The sequence below is a fragment of the Lepidochelys olivacea genome, assembly GCF_965140295.1.
Source record: "Lepidochelys olivacea isolate rLepOli2 genome assembly, chromosome: 18".
In the NCBI taxonomy this organism is placed as follows: domain Eukaryota; kingdom Metazoa; phylum Chordata; order Testudines; family Cheloniidae; genus Lepidochelys; species Lepidochelys olivacea.
The window spans coordinates 8,107,790-8,124,002 of NC_140428.1; the positions used below are offsets into that span (position 1 = coordinate 8,107,790).

A 16,213-nucleotide genomic window follows, 5' to 3' on the forward strand; every position below is an offset into this window, starting at 1 on the left:
GTACTTGGCCTTTTGTTATGATGGAGGGACTCGCCATCAACTAAGTAGCACTCGCTAGGCAAGGGACATGGGTTCCAAAACTCTGTGAATTGAGAGAGGCTGGGGACAGGTATTTATACTTGATGGTATGGACTCCTTGGTGAGGGTCTTACATGCTGATTGCACTGCCTCCTGTCTCCAGTGTGGAATATCAGAGCTAATGTTGACTCCATTAGGAGTCTAGTTACAGGCTGCTGAGCTGAATTCACTTGGGGCCAATGGTGCACCAGCACTGAGGCTCCCCTGCTACAAGCTGAAATCACAAAAGAGCTAAAAACTGACTAAGAGCTGAAATCAGTGAGTGTTGTGTGAAGTTGCGGGGGAGCCTGAAGATACATTGTGGAGCTGTTTGTGGGAGGGCTGGAGCGGCTTGTGGACTGGCTGGTGGAGCAGTTCATGGGGCAGCGGGAGCTGCTTGTGGGAGGCGGAGCTGAGCGGAGCAGTTCGTGGACCGGCGAGTGGAGCGGAGCCCTATGGAGCTGTGGGGCAGTCAGCTTCAGATCATGTAAGGTGCCCCTTACCTCTTCCCCGCCCCCCATTTCCACCCAGGTTGGGAGGTAAAACGCTGCAGATAAACTTTTGAACTCTGGGGCTGCCCTGACAGAGACTTTTGGGCCATTGGACTTTTGGGACTTTGAGTGATTTCGGGTTGCTGGACTCAAGAACCCAAGGGAAAGGACACGCCCCAATTTGCTTGGGATGGGTTTTCGCTCCTGGGTTGTGTTATGAATCCTGTTCGTGGTGTTTCCCCAACATAATGCCACATTGTTTCTCTCTGTTATTAAAAGACTTTTTGCTACACTCAGACTATGTGCTTGCCAGAGGGGAAGTATTGCCTCTTGGAGGCGCCCGGCAGGGGTGGTATATATTTGTCCCAGGTCACAGGGTGGGGGCTCGAGCCGGTTTTGCATTGTGTTATTGGAATGGATCCCCTAGATACTGAACCCGGCCCTTGTTGCTGCCAACTCTGACGGGCAGAAGGGTTACATATGCAACCATTTACCCCTCACAGAAATTCTGCCCTTACCCTCTTTACCTAGGGCTTGCTCTAGAGGAACACTTTCCTGAGCAACAACAGACTCTTTCTGGGTCTCCCTTACATCCAGAATTACCTCTGGTCCATCAGGCAGATTCCGACACAATCCCCTTTCAGGCAAACTTACAGACTTCCTAGATAAAAGGTCAGAAGCATTCTCCTTCCCTTTGCCACACGCAAGTTCAGGAATCTTTTCCTTCTTGCTACAGGTTTCCACACCCTCAGTAGGTAACACAATCACATCACCTTCATGCTCTCCTTGTGCCCCGGCTAGGAACTCACCCTGATTACACAGAGTTGCTTCACCCTTTCCCAACAACACACTAGCAACAGGCAAAATACAAGCACCACAATTGTCTGGACTCTGGGATTTTACATAGACCCTAACTGGATGCGACCTAGTTACAGGGCCATTCTCCCGAGCAGACACAAACTTAGGACCCTTCCCTTCCCGGGCTTTAGCTGAATCCAGAACCAGCTCTGGGACAACTGCACGACCCTCAACCATCACGAGCTGAAAGGCCCCTTCTGTCTGCTCCACAGACAAAGAAGAGCCGGACACACTTTCTCCTTTCCCAGACACACAGCTTGGGATCTCATTCCCCTGGTCCCAGCACACAAGGCTGGTCACAGACAACTGCTTGGAGATCAGGGTAGCTCCCTCCACAGGCAAGTCAATACCCCTGACAGACAGAGACCCATTTCCTTCACTGTCCCAATTCTCCACCCAGCTAACAGGTAAGGTCCAGGGACACTCATCTTCCGCTCTCCTCGCCTTCCCACCCTGCTGACTAGACACAGCGGTCAGCTCACAAGGCTGCCTAGGCTCATCCAGACTCTCCTTACTGAGCACCTTGCCACTCCCCACAGATCCCCTGCCCTGCCTGTGTCTCCCCCCACTCAGCTGGGGTCTCAGCTCCCACTGTGCTCAGTGCTGCCCTTGCTGTCCCAGTAGGGGTAGGCAGCGAGCTCCCTGCTTTCCTCACGGCATCAGAGCCAGCGTGAGCCCCCTCTCCGGTGTGCAAGGCGGCAGGGAGCATCTCTCTGTCCCACCCAGCCCCAGGGGTCTGGTTACAGGCAGGCAGGTAGCCTGAGCCTAGCCGCTCCTCCCTGCTGCCAGCCAGGTCATCTGCATTTTCACTGACCATTTCCCTCTCCACCAATTGGTTCCCTGGATTCAAATTCAAACCCTCGGCCGTTACAGGAGCAGGGCCTGGATCCTGTCCCAAAGAGACACAGTCACCCCACAATAGGGTCTTGCAGCTGATATCCTGGAGAACCCTAACGACCAGCCAGCCCGACCCCCCCTGGGTCTGCACAGGGATCTGGGCCATAGGCAGGGCGAGGGGCTTCGTCCCTGGGACCCTCACCCAGCTCACCCAGCCCCTCAGCATCTCAGGCTGCACCATCCAGGGCCTGACAACAGTTCTCTCTGTCCCAGGATCTCGCCACCCCAGGAATGTCTCCCCATTGACCATCCCCTTCCGCTCCCACTGGGGGCCCGAGGGGCTCGACCCCAGGAGACTCCACACAGACATAGAAGTTGGGGTCAGGAGTGGGAGCCTGTCCACATCCTCACCCATCAGGCTGACAGAGTCTAAGGCCTTGGGACTCCACAAGGGAGCTAGACACTGGGGCTTTTCCGCAGGGTGCCCCTGGTTCAAATCGCCAGCCTGCTCAAAGGCAGTGAGGTGGCATCCACATGCCCCCCTCCTTAACCAGGGGCAGCAATTTAGTCTCGAGGTTCCCTGCGGAACTGGCCCCCCGGGATCTATCCCCACTCACCCCGGGGAGGTCCCCTAGGCCTCTCCACCCCACCACCGCCAGTTCATGCTGCTGCTGCTTCTGCAGCTCTTTCTCGGGCTCTCGCTGTCTCTCACAGTCCTCTTGCTCCCTCGGACTCAGCTCCAATCCCGTCCATCTCCGATGCTCGGATGGGGAACCCGATCGTGAAGACCCTCGTCTGGTCGGGGACAGGAGTCTTGGGGGTGCCTGGCTCCCACTCCAGCTGCTCCCAGATCCTGCTATAGCCCCATTTGGGGTCAGGAATCAGTTCCTTAGAGCGGTCATCCTCCTCCGGCTGCACGATGAACTGTGCCTTGGTGAACTTTCCAACGCTCAACCCTCTCTTTCTGCACAGGGTTACAATGGCCTTCTTAAGGAGATGGTGACAGGCCGTCACTCCGCTCTTCCCAAGGTGTTGTGGACTCAGAGGCCTGTGTGCTCTCAGCTCCCCACGGTTTCCAGGAAGAACCCCTAGAGTGCCAGCCCTTCTCCAGGTCACCACCTCTTTGCCATGGTTGAGCTGCAGACTCCTCCGCCCCTGGGACCGCTCTCGCTGCAATCCCCAGGGGAACCCTGTTACTGCAAAACTCCTTCTCTCTCCCAGGGCCAAGCCACAGGCTCCATCCCTGAGACTGCTCACCGCAGTCCCCAGGGGGACCCCATTACTGCACAGTCCTTCTCGCTGGTCACACACTCCCAGGGGTTAACTGCCCCCCGAAACCGCTCCTCTCTGAGCCTTCAGCACGCCTGGTCCTCGTCAATCCCCCTTCGTTTTACTGCTCCTCGGTCACTTACTGCAGGAAGCGCCATCCGTGGGGTGCAGTACATCCCACCGCTGCCACCAGTTATCACTGAGTCCCCGGGCGATGCTCTGGAACTGCTCCCTGCGAAGCCAGGCAGGACTCTGGGGAAGTCTCCTTTCTGGGAGCAGCCTGTCTTCAGGACACACAGCTCACACAGTTTCCACCTTCCTGGGTCTGACCTCGGAGCATTCAGCACCCTCTGCCCCTCCGTGTGCTTCCCCCCAGCGAGTCCGCTCAGGCGGAGTTCTGGGGAAGCCAGAGGGTCCTGCAACCCAACTCCGCAGTCAGACGGGACTCTCAGCCAGCCAGTAAAACAGAGGTTTATTAGACGACAGGAACATGGTCTAAAACAGAGCTTGTAGGTGCAGAGAACAGGACCCCTCAGCTGGGTCCATTTTGGGGGGGCAGTGAGCCAGACAACCACGTCTGCCCTTCACTCCATGTCCCAGCCAGCCCCAAACTGAAACTCTCTCCAGCCCCTCCTCCTCTGGGCTTTGTCCCTTTCCCGGGCCAGGAGGGCACCTGATTCCTTTGTTCTCCAACCCTTTAGCTCTCACCTCGCAGGGGGGAAGGGCCAGGCCATCAGTGGCAAGGAAACAGGATGTCGGCCATTCTCTGTGTCCAGACCCCTGCACACACCTGCCTTCTAGGGCTCTGCAACAATCATACACCCTTATCCCACCACCTAGATACTTAAGAACTGCCTAGGGGAAACTGAGGCACCCCCACACTATTCAGAAGAACCATTAAGAACAGTCCCACTTCGTCACAGTGGGCACTGAGTGATCTTCCCTGCTAGATGGGTATGACTGCCTGGCAGCCCCCACTCCCGCCTAGACCTGCCGGAGCCAGCGCTCCACTCAGCGGGCGTCTCTCCAGTGTCCTCCTTGGGCTCCTGGCCCAGGGGAAGAGGATCCCTGACTCTGAAACAAGCTGTTTGCTGCAGTTGCTCTCAGCTCCTCTGTGGCTGCAAAGGGCTTTGCACGTGTCAGTCACTGCAGCAGGAGGGATCCCAGCCAAGGGCAGCAGCCCGGAGCGTCGCCCTGGGAAGGGAGTCAGGCCAGCAAAGGACGCTCACATCGGGCGAGCTGGTTTCAGGCTGCAGTGGGTAAGACATACTGGGCCCGATTTATCCCCAAGGGAGCCCATGTCTCCAGGGGCTTGACACCCTGGAGAGGTTTGGCCCAAGCAGCCAGGGCTATGAAGGGGTTTTCTTTGCAATGGACTCGGAGCTGATCTTGGAGGTCCTTTGCCAGCAGGACCCTTGTGAGGACTCCCCAGGCAGTCCCGTGTTTGCAGCGTTAGGGTCCGAGGTGCCCTCATGTCTTGCAGACAGACCCCCTGTTCCTACGGATGGGGATTCCTGGGAACGTGGCCTAACCCGCTGCAGGCCCGATGGCTCAGGTAGGGGCGAGTCCAGCATTAGCCAAGCCGGCTCAGGCACCAGGGGTGTAACCAGGGGGCTTCCATTCAGCAGCCATTCCAGCAAATCCACTGCACGTGAGTCAAGAAGATGCGCAAGACCTAACACGATCACAGGCAGCACCACGGCAGTCAGGAGGTCCCTTGCCAGCCTGCCCGGCTCGCTAGGCCCAGGGCCAGGCCAGCAGCCTGGCTCATGCTTGGGAGCCGCTGCCCAACCAGACCCGCGCACACGGCAGAGACCCAGCACCAGAACTGCCCCCTCCTCCCACACTCCTGCAGCGCCACACCCAGGAAACTAGCTGGTACTATCCCAGCCGCTCCTCCTCTGACCGCCCAGCATGTAACCCCCCCGCCCCCGCCCCACGCTGCCCTCTCCCACTGCTCCATCCCACGGGGCTCCCAAGTGCCCAGTGCAAGCCCTTGTGCAAACCCGCCGCATCCTTGTGACCAAACCCTGCCCGTGCAAGCGCTCCCGAGAGGGAATCCGGGGGGAAGCAGCCCCACGGACATTTGGACACAGGGGTCTGTGCTCAGGCACTGCCCCCAGCCTGCCCCGCTCCCTGGCTGCGCCATCGAGCACAGTCCATGCCCAGCGCTCAGCTGGGGGCCAGTTGGGCTCATTTGCGTTATCCCTGCACTGTATGGAACCCGCCGGGGAGGGCAGGTAATGTGGACGGAAGGAAAACCTGGCTTTTCGCCCAGTGCTGGTTGGGCTGAATTCGGTTTGATCAGAAGGACCCAGCTCAATCGGGGCAGGTGGCTCCCCCAAACCGGCCATGCCCCGACCCCCACCAGCGCTGCCTTGGGGGGAGGTCACATGTTCTGATGCCCCATCTGAGGGTTCAGAGCTGGCAGAGGGGGGCCCTTGGGGCCCTGAGCCAGTGCTGTGGGGCGTGGGCAGGGCCGTGCAGCAGCTCAGCGAGCGCAGCGTGGGTGAATCTGACACAGCAGCAGTGCCGAGAGGAGAGTGAGTCACCCAGAGAGAGCCCAGGAGGTACGCGGCCATGCCAGGCAGGCACGCACCACTGTGTCATCGGCTCTGGCAGGGTGGCCTGCTGCAGGGCTGGGCGGTGCCAGGAGTGGGTGGCACAGAATGAGATTTGACGCCACTGTGCCACGAGTACCTGCTCCAAGAGATTCAGCCAAGTGCCCGGGCAGCCGCCAGCCAGGCCCGCTCTGCACAGACCTTCGGGCATCTCCGTCCAGACGAGAGGCTGCCGTGCACTGACACTGAGTGTCACCAGGCCTCTCCTACCCACGTCCACGAAAGGATCCTCCAGCCTTAACCCCAACCCCGAGGCAAGGCACCATCTTGTCCTGCCCTCCACCTGGAGTTAGCTCACCCCAGCTCCAGCAGAGCGGGGCCGGGCAGGGGCAGCGCCTGGTGGGGAGGAAACAGGATTGTTACGAGCATTAAAAGCTCCTTCCCCCAGTGTCCCCCATTTCCTGTTTGCACCGACAGGCCCCGCGGCCCTGCCAGGGGGGCAGCAGGGCACTTACGGAGCTCAGCTCCTGCCCTTCTGGCAGAGGGGGTGCGACATGAACCCAGAGCGCCCCCCGCGACCAGGCTTGGATGAAGGCAGAATATTAAACTGAAAGATAGCACAGCCCTGCACGTGTCCCCAGGGCCCCACCCCCGAGCACAGCCCTGCACGTGTCCCCAGGGCCCCCCCCCGAGCACAGCCCTGCACGTGCCCCCAGGGCCCCCCCCCCGAGCACAGCCCTGCACGTGTCCCCAGGGCCCCACCCCCGAGCACAGCCCTGCACGTGTCCCCAGGGCCCCCCCCCGAGCACAGTCCTGCACGTGTCCCCAGGGCCCCCCCCCCGAGCACAGCCCTGCACGTGTCCCCAGGGCCCCACCCCCGAGCACAGCCCTGCACGTGTCCCCAGGGCCCCCCCCCGAGCACAGTCCTGCACGTGTCCCCAGGGCCCCCCCCCCGAGCACAGCCCTGCACGTGCCCCCAGGGCCCCCCCCCCGAGCACAGCCCTGCACGTGCCCCCAGGGCCCCCCCCGAGCACAGCCCTGCACGTGTCCCCAGGGCCCCACCCCCGAGCACAGCCCTGCACGTGTCCCCAGGGCCCCCCCCCGAGCACAGTCCTGCACGTGTCCCCAGGGCCCCCCCCCCCGAGCACAGCCCTGCACGTGCCCCCAGGGCCCCCCCCCCGAGCACAGCCCTGCACGTGCCCCCAGGGCCCCCCCCGAGCACAGCCCTGCACGTGTCCCCAGGGCCCCCCCCCCGAGCACAGCCCTGCACGTGTCCCCAGGGCCCCCCCCCCCGAGCACAGCCCTGCACGTGCCCCCAGGGCCCCCCCCCCCGAGCACAGCCCTGAACGTGCCCCCAGGGCCCCCCCCCCGAGCACAGCCCTGCACGTGCCCCCAGGGCCCCCCCCCGAGCACAGCCCTGCACGTACCCCCAGGGCCCCCCCCCGAGCACAGCCCTGCACGTACCCCCAGGGCCCCCCCCAGAGCACAGCCCTCTGAGCTTATAAATGGCCCCTACCCCACCACACTCCCCCAGTGCGAGTGTAAATTACCGGGGAGACAACACCACTACATACAACCTGCGCACACACCCCTCCCCCAAACGCACCCCTCTCCCCGCTGATCTGCCACCCCCCACAGCACTGCCAGCCCCAGCATACAAAACGCACGTGACAAGATCTCCAAAAAATCCAGAATTGGCTTCAAATCGCGAGGTTTAAAACCTCTCTTCATTCCCGCCACCCTGTCTCCCGGAGGAGCCCGGCAGGGGCCTCCTGAGCCCCCCGTCGCACGCTGCTTTCGAGCTGCGGAGCACCAGGAACTTTTATTAGGAACTAAAGCGAGATTCTCGCCCCAGCACCTGACTCCTGGAGCTCGGGCTTGAAGACAAACCCCCTAAACTGTGAGATTCCCCATAAAACCCCACAAGAGCCAGCGAGAGCTGACGGCCCCACCGACCCACTCGCCACATGGGCATACACACCCACCCGGTACACACGCACCCGGTACACCCAGTACACACCCACCCGGTACACACCCACCCGGTACACCCGGTACACACCCACCCGGTACACACCCACCGACCCACTCGCCACATGGGCATACACACCCACCGGGTACACACCCACCCGGTACACACCCACCCGGTACACCCAGTACACACCCACCCGGTACACACCCACCCGGTACACCCGGTACACACCCACCCGGTACACACCCACCGACCCACTCGCCACATGGGCATACACACCCACCCGGTACACACCCACCCGGTACACCCAGTACACACCCACCCGGTACACACCCACCCGGTACACCCGGTACACACGCACCCGGTACACACGCACCGACCCACTCGCCACATGGGCATACACACCCACCCGGTACACACCCACCCGGTACACACGCACCCGGTACACACCCACCGACCCACTCGCCACATGGGCATACACACCCACCCGGTACACACCCACCCGGTACACCCGGTACACACCCACCCGGTACACACGCACCCGGTACACCCGGTACCCACCCACCCGGTACACACCCACCCGGTACACACCCACCGACCCACTCGCCACATGGGCATACACACCCACCCGGTACACACCCACCCGGTACACCCGGTACACACCCACCCGGTACACACCCACCCGGTACACACGCACCCGGTACACACGCACCCGGTACACACCCACCGACCCACTCGCCACATGGGCATACACACCCACCCGGTACACACCCACCCGGTACACCCAGTACACACCCACCCGGTACACACCCACCCGGTACACCCGGTACACACCCACCCGGTACACACCCACCGACCCACTCGCCACATGGGCATACACACCCACCCGGTACACACCCACCCGGTACACCCCCACCGACCCACTCGCCACATGGGCATACACACCCACCCGGTACACACCCACCCGGTACACCCAGTACACACCCACCCGGTACACACCCACCCGGTACACCCGGTACACACGCACCCGGTACACACCCACCCGGTACACACCCACCCGGTACACACGCACCGACCCACTCGCCACATGGGCATACACACCCACCCGGTACACACCCACCCGGTACACCCAGTACACACCCACCCGGTACACACCCACCCGGTACACACGCACACAGCCCCTGTACGTACAAACACACACACCTCCCTCTAGGCACCTGCACACCCAGCAAACCACTATCCCAGCTCAGCACGGGGACCGACCCCACCTTCCCTCCAGCCCCACCCTGACACCCCCCAGGACCACCAGCCCAGGCTTCTCCAGACCCAGGGCTTCCCAGGTGCCCAAGAGCCATCCCAGTGGCTTCGGGCCAGTCCCTGAGCTCTCTGGAGATGGGCCCCAGGCCTGGGTGGGGGGGAGGGAGGGGATGAGCTGGGGTTTGGGTCTGGCTGCCCCTAGGGGCAGATCCTCCCGAGAGCTCGGCACAGCGAGAGCGGCTCCTTCAGCAAATCGGCCCCAGACGCTGGCGCGGAGCAGCTGGGCATCCGGCCCCGAGCCTCTCGGTGGGAGTGGCTGGTACGCAGCGCTTGGGACACCCCGGCTCTGGGCTGCAGAGAGACGGCGCCGGACCCCTGCCCCGCCCGGTGCCACGAGCCGGCTGCAGCGCAGCTCCACGCCAGGCGTGGGTCTAGCCCACGGAGAGCAGCAGGGGACAGATGGAGGCTGAAGAGAGAGAGACGCTCCAGCCTCAAACACCTGGCCCTGCCCCCGTGCCTGGCAGCGCTGGTGGGGTGGCAGCAGACGCCCATGCACCGTCCCTGGGGTGGGGTGTGAGCGTGGCCTTGGGAAACAAACGGGGAGATCTCTCCGGGGAGGGAGATCAAAGGCACCTCGCCCACCCTGCAGCTCCCCCTTCATCTGGCTGTGCAGGCAGCTGCTCGTCCTGGTTACAGAGCGACTGGCCTGGCCCTGCCTGCAGCGAGAACAGGCCCATCTCTGGGTCAGAGCAACTGGCTCATCTCTGCCGAGCACTGCCCAGCCCCAGCCCCGCACACAGAGCCCCCACGGCCTCCCAGCCCACGGCAGCCCGGGGATCAGAGCCACAGGCAGGGAACAGGGGGGACCAAGGGACCCACAGGCTGCAGAGGAAGGCAAAACTCCCCCAAGGTCCCTGCCAATCCCCTCCCACCAGCACCCAGGCTGACCCAGTAGGCCCTGGGCGCATGACAAAACCGGCCAAGCCCCTGAGAGAGGGAATGCATGGTGCCACCTCAGAGCCTTAGCCCACCTCGCCCAGCGTCCCATCTCTAGGCCTGACACTTCAGAGGACGGAGATTGAAAAAAAAACCCTGCCAGAATATACCGGGGGGGGATTCCTTCCTGACCCCTGCCGGTGGACAATCGAAACCCTGAAGCGTAAGTGTTAGAAGAGAAGATGTAAACCAGAGGCGAGCAGCAGGCTGCTGAGTGCTGCCCCCCACCATCCAAGCAACCCCCCGCCCGCCATGCTCGTTACACATTCCCTCCAGAGCGGGGCCAGCCGCGGAGCTGCAGCTGCACAAACAAAGGGCCACGCCGCAGACCACACCAGCTCCACAAGAAAACTCGGGTCGGGGAGCCTGGGGGCAGGAAACCAGCAAGGCCTGAGGGCTCTGGCAAGCAGCAGGGAGGCAGGGTTCCCAAGAAGCCGTCCATGCAGCGGGCCCCGCAGCGGCCGAGGGGGAGGCAAAGAGCAGCGGGTTTGTACGGAGCGGGCACTGACAGGGCCTCCCCGCTGGTCACTGAGAGACGGGAGAGACAGGCGCCGAGGGGCGAAGGCCCCCCAAGACTTGAAACGTTGGGGGGGAGGTGCCAACGTAGCAAGTTAATGCAAAGCAACCCAGCAAGAGGGGCAGAGGGGCACAGTGCCAAGCAATCACCGAGACAGCCAGCAGGGAACAGCCCCGCGGCAAGGGGAGACCCCGCAGCAGCCTCCCATGGCTCGGCTCGGCGTGCGAGACGAGACGCTAGTGCCAACGATGGGACTGTGGGAGGGAGGAGTTGACAGAAGAGAGTCAGCGTGCGAGGGGTGGCAGGCACTGGTGTGTGCGTGCCCGTGCACACACGCGCTGGCAGGCCGGGCTCCGTGCGGGCGGCGTGGGCGGGCGGCGTGGGCGGGCACTGGGTGCTGTGTGTGGGCAGGGCTGGGGGTGCGTGTGCCCACAGCTGGGCTGAGCGAGTGGATTAGATGGAGCCAGGCTGCGCTGGTCGATCGCTGCATGACCCCGGCGTGCGCCTCTCGGGGGGCCACGAGAAACACGGTCAACAGTGGGGGGGAAGGGCATGTTCAGCAGCAGCCCGAGGAAAGTCTCACCACAGCTCTGCCAGCGCCCCTCACTCCCGACCCGCAGCCCCCTGCTCGGCCAGCCCCCCCCCGGCTCTGCCAGCACCCCTCACTCCCGACCCGCAGCCCCCTGCTCGGCCAGCCCCCAACCCGGCTCTGCCAGCGCCCCTCACTCCCGACCCGCAGCCCCCTGCTCGGCCAGCCCCCCCAACCCGGCTCTGCCAGCGCCCCTCACTCCCGACCCGCAGCCCCCTGCTCGGCCAGCCCCCCCCACCCGGCTCTGCCAGCGCCCCTCACTCCCGACCCGCAGCCCCCTGCTCGGCCAGCCCCCCCCACCCGGCTCTGCCAGCGCCCCTCACTCCCGACCCGCAGCCCCCTGCTCGGCCAGCCCCCCCCACCCGGCTCTGCCAGCGCCCCTCACTCCCGACCCGCAGCCCCCTGCTCGGCCAGCCCCCCCCCCCCCCCCCCGGCTCTGCCAGCGCCCCTCACTCCCGACCCGCAGCCCCCTGCTCGGCCAGCCCCCCCCCCCGGCTCTGCCAGCGCCCCTCACTCCCGACCCGCAGCCCCCTGCTCGGCCAGCCCCCGCCCGGCTCTGCCAGCGCCCCTCACTCCCGACCCGCAGCCCCCTGCTCGGCCAGCCCCCCCCCCCCCCCGGCTCTGCCAGCGCCCCTCACTCCCGACCCGCAGCCCCCTGCTCGGCCAGCCCCCCCCCCCCGGCTCTGCCAGCGCCCCTCACTCCCGACCCGCAGCCCCCTGCTCGGCCAGCCCCCCCCCCCCCCCCGGCTCTGCCAGAGCCACTCACTCCCGACCCGCAGCCCCCTGCTCGGCCAGCCCCCCCCCGGCTCTGCCAGCGCCCCTCACTCCCGACCCGCAGCCCCCTGCTCGGCCAGCCCCCACCCGGCTCTGCCAGCGCCCCTGACTCCCGACCCGCAGCCCCCTGCTCGGCCAGCCCCCCCCCCCCGGCTCTGCCAGAGCCCCTCACTCCCGACCCGCAGCCCCCTGCTCGGCCAGCCCCCCCCCGGCTCTGCCAGCACCCCTCACTCCCGACCCGCAGCCCCCTGCTCGGCCAGCCCCCCCCCCGGCTCTGCCAGCGCCCCTCACTCCCGACCCGCAGCCCCCTGCTCGGCCAGCCCCCCCCCCGGCTCTGCCAGCGCCCCTCACTCCCGACCCGCAGCCCCCTGCTCGGCCAGCCCCCAACCCGGCTCTGCCAGCGCCCCTCACTCCCGACCCGCAGCCCCCTGCTCGGCCAGCCCCCCCGCCCCCCGGCTCTGCCAGCGCCCCTCACTCCCGACCCGCAGCCCCCTGCTCGGCCAGCCCTCCCCAGCTCTGCCAGCGCCCCTCACTCCCGACCCGCAGCCCCCTGCTCGGCCAGCCCTCCCCAGCTCTGCCAGCGCCCCTCACTCCCGACCCCATGCAACAGCACATGCTGGCCAGAGGCTGACCTAACCGAACCAGCCCATTTAGCACCATCCTCCCTGATGCTGCCCAGTCCCATCTCTGCCACCAGTGCCCATAAAGCACCTAGAGCAGTAGGTCTCATCCTGGTGCGGGGGGGGGGGTGCAGCCCAGAACAGGCTGAGACCCCCGCCCCAGGTGGTTTGTGCAATGCGGCACCTCCCGACCCCAGCAGTCCCCTAGCCTGCCAGTGGGTATTGCCTGACACAAGCGAAAAGCCAGGCTCCCACCTTCACAGGAGGTCTTGTGCCCCCAGCACCTTCCATCGTCAAACCCCACGGTTAGCACAGAAATGCCAGGCTGAGCTGCAGGCCAGGATCCAGGACACCTGGGTTCTATTCCCGGCTCTGACATCGATTCCCTGAATGCCCAGGACAAGTCACTTTCCCCCCGTGTCAACAGGGATTGAAAATATCAACCCACTTGGGCCAAGTGCTTTGAGATCCTCAGGGAACGGGGCAGCAGCCTGGAGCTCCCCCTGGCTGGGAGAGCAGTGTTACCCTCACACAAGCGGGAATGACTCTGGATGCAGATTGGGAAGGGAATGGCTGGCAGCTTCTTCCTCCCTGCTTCACCTGGCAGATGCCAGCTGTGCGAATGCTCTGGCTCCTCCTGGCGGTAACTAGCCCACGGAGCCGGTCACGATCAGGTTGGAAACCCAGCACACCCACCCTCCAAGGAGCTGCACCACGCGGAGACAAGGAGGTTTCAAACGCTCCCTTCCCCACTGGGTCTATGTGCCACATCCCCCCTTAACTGTTGCCAGCTGTGGGAGCCCAGCTGGGCACACTGCAGCCTCCGGAGGGCAAGGAAAGGCCATTCTCGCACCCTGGAAAGGTCTCTCCGCAGTCACGCTCCCCCCGCCAAGCCCAGCTACACCAGCCCAGGAAAGCTGCGTGCACTTCAGCAGGCATCGCTGGGGCTGGACCAGGGAAGCCAGCCCGGGCCTGACACACAGTGGGAAGCCAAGTGCTCCGATCTCCAGCAGCCTGGATTTCACTGGGCATTTGCTGTGCTTGGAGTGCAGGGAGGAGGTGGCTCCTGGCCGGCTCATGGAACCAGAGGGGAAGCAAATCCTTCCACCCCTAGACACTGGTTTGAGTCCTGCCCAGGTCTGCAGCCACAGAGCTTCCCTGGGGTGAAGCGTTTTGGGGAATTCTCGCTCCAGCGGATCCAGAGCCACCAATGAGTGAACAGACCACAGGTCTGGGACTCGCCCGAGCCCAGCAGGATGTCCCGAGCGTTATTACCCTGCTGGCTCTGTATGGGTCCCCCTGGGGCTCAGCAGATGCTCAGTCTGGGACCCGCGTCCTGGCGGAAAGACCAGTAGTCAAGGTACCAGCCATGGGGGCCCTGTGCAAGCTGCATGTGCCCACGCTAAAGACCCGCATCCTGCCTGTGCCAATGGTGGCCTGGCATCACTTGCAACAGTGCGTGCCCGGCCTAGTGGGGCCCAGCTGGCTACTCAGGACCAGCAAAGCCTGACGGGTGCTCACTCAGGGGTGCTGCAGCACCGCTCTGGGCGATGGACTGCACGCAGAGCTTCCTGTGTCTTCGCACCCCACCAGCCCATGGAGGCTGGCCTGGGCTGGGCTGCCAGGAGTCCTGCAGCACCCTGCCCTGTGTAGCTGGAGCGAGGCACCCAGGAAGCAGGGCCGCTCTCCCAGCCCCAGAGCTCACCCTGCTAAGGCAGACGGAGCCCCGCAGTGAGACGGGCACCTGCCCGAGACCCCCGGTGAGCCAGGACCTTGGGGCAGGCAGCGCCAGCAGGAGCCTACCTGCATCGTGGCTGGAGGAGCAGCTGGTGCCAACCTGCCAGCACCCGCGGCAAGCCCCTTCCGAGCCGCAGCCCGGGCTGCAGTGGGTGGGACACCCCGGGGGCCTCTTCGCTCCCCCTGCCCATTGCTCAGGGGGTGGTGACACGGGCCCCCGGCTCTCAGCTGTGCGGGGACTGGCTATGGAGAGCGAGGGAGGGGGACAGGTTCAGGCAGATCCACCCACGGCCCAGGGAACGGAGCCGGCGAACACCCCCAAGCCCAAGCCCCGGCCTCTGCCCATCTCCGCCCGCATCTCGGGGCGCGCCAGCCCAGCGGGCGAGCCGCACTGTCCGTGTGGGCAGAGACGGGAAACTGAGGCACGGGGAGCAGACGCAACTTGCCCGAAGCCGGGGGTTGGAAGAGCCGAGGAAGGGACCCAGGCGTCCGGGCTCCCTCGGTCCCTGCGAGCAGCCGGCGGGAGGGGCCGGGGTCTCTTACCGCAGCAGGGGCGGGGGGCTCCCGGGAGCGCAGCCGGCGATGCCAAGCGGGGTGTCAGCAGCGGCGGGGCCGGGGAGGATCCGAGCCGGGCCGGGCCGAGCCGAGCCGAGCCGGGCCGAGCGCTCCCCAGCGCAGCCGCTGCGGCTCTGAGCCGAGCGAGGCAGAGCCCGGCGCGTCACGTGACCCGCCCAGCCCGGCGCGCGGCCCGGGCGGCTCCGTGCACGGCGCTGCGGGGCGGGCGCGGGGCGCTGCGGGGCGCGGGTTGGAGCGGGGCCGGCGCGCACCAGGCTGCCGCCCGCGGAGCCCGTCGGTGGATGAGGCATAAGGCCCAGGCCCGGGGCCCCTCCCCAAAGCAGGGGCTGGGTCCCCCGGGCGGGGCGCAGCGCCCCGACCCGACGTGCCCGGCTCCCCGGGAGACAGGCGGCCCCGCGGGTCGGGGAAGCAGGGGCTGCCGGGGCCGGAGGTGCCCTGGGGTCCGGCCGGGGCAGGGAGCGGGCGGGGGGCGCCGGCGGGGCGGGGCGCGGGGAGCCGGCGGGGCGGGGGGCGCGGGGCGCCGGCGCGGGGCGGGGCGGGGGGAGCAGCCGGCTGTGAACCCGGGGCTCTGGCCCCACGGGGCAGCTCTGCGCAGGGCGGGCTCCAGCCCCCCACCCGCCCCGAGGGATCCGGGCGGGGCAGGAGCCGTCGGCCTCAGTGAGGCTCCGCATTGGGCGAAAGCTCCGCTCTGGGGCCTGCTGGGGGCAGAGACGGGAGCTGCAGGCTGCCCTGGGTGCCAGGGAGTGGGGGGGTGGCACTGAGGGGGGGCGGGGCAGAGATGGCGGTGGGAGTGGGGCATGAAGATGGCAATGGGGCAGGGCATCCAAACGGCAGTGGGGGAGGGCATCAAGATGGGGGGCGGGGCATCGAGACGGCAGGGGGTGGGGCATCGAGATGGGGGCAGGGCAGAGATGGCAGTGGGGGCGGGGGCGGGGCATTGAGATGGCAGTCAGAGCGGGGCAGAGATGGCCGTGGGGGGTGGGGCATCGAGAAGAGCAACAGGGTGCTTAGGGGACTGCTCAGAGGGGTCTAGCCTTCCAGCAAGGGGGTAAGAAAGGAATGGCTAATTGTAGGGGATACCCTTGAAAAACAGCATGTAAACAGA

At 65.3% G+C, this 16,213-nt stretch overlaps 1 protein-coding gene across 1 annotated transcript in view; it reads right to left on the reverse strand.

Annotated features, from left to right (window-relative positions):
- The window catches only part of RAP1GAP (RAP1 GTPase activating protein), a 185,149-nt gene extending 169,912 nt beyond the window's left edge, over nt 1–15,237 (reverse strand). The window contains exon 1 of the mRNA XM_084651477.1: nt 15,076–15,237. The gene's annotated coding sequence lies outside the window, so the exon portion shown is untranslated. The remainder of the gene's footprint in view (nt 1–15,075) is intronic.
- Nucleotides 15,238–16,213: the final 976 nt, after the last annotated feature.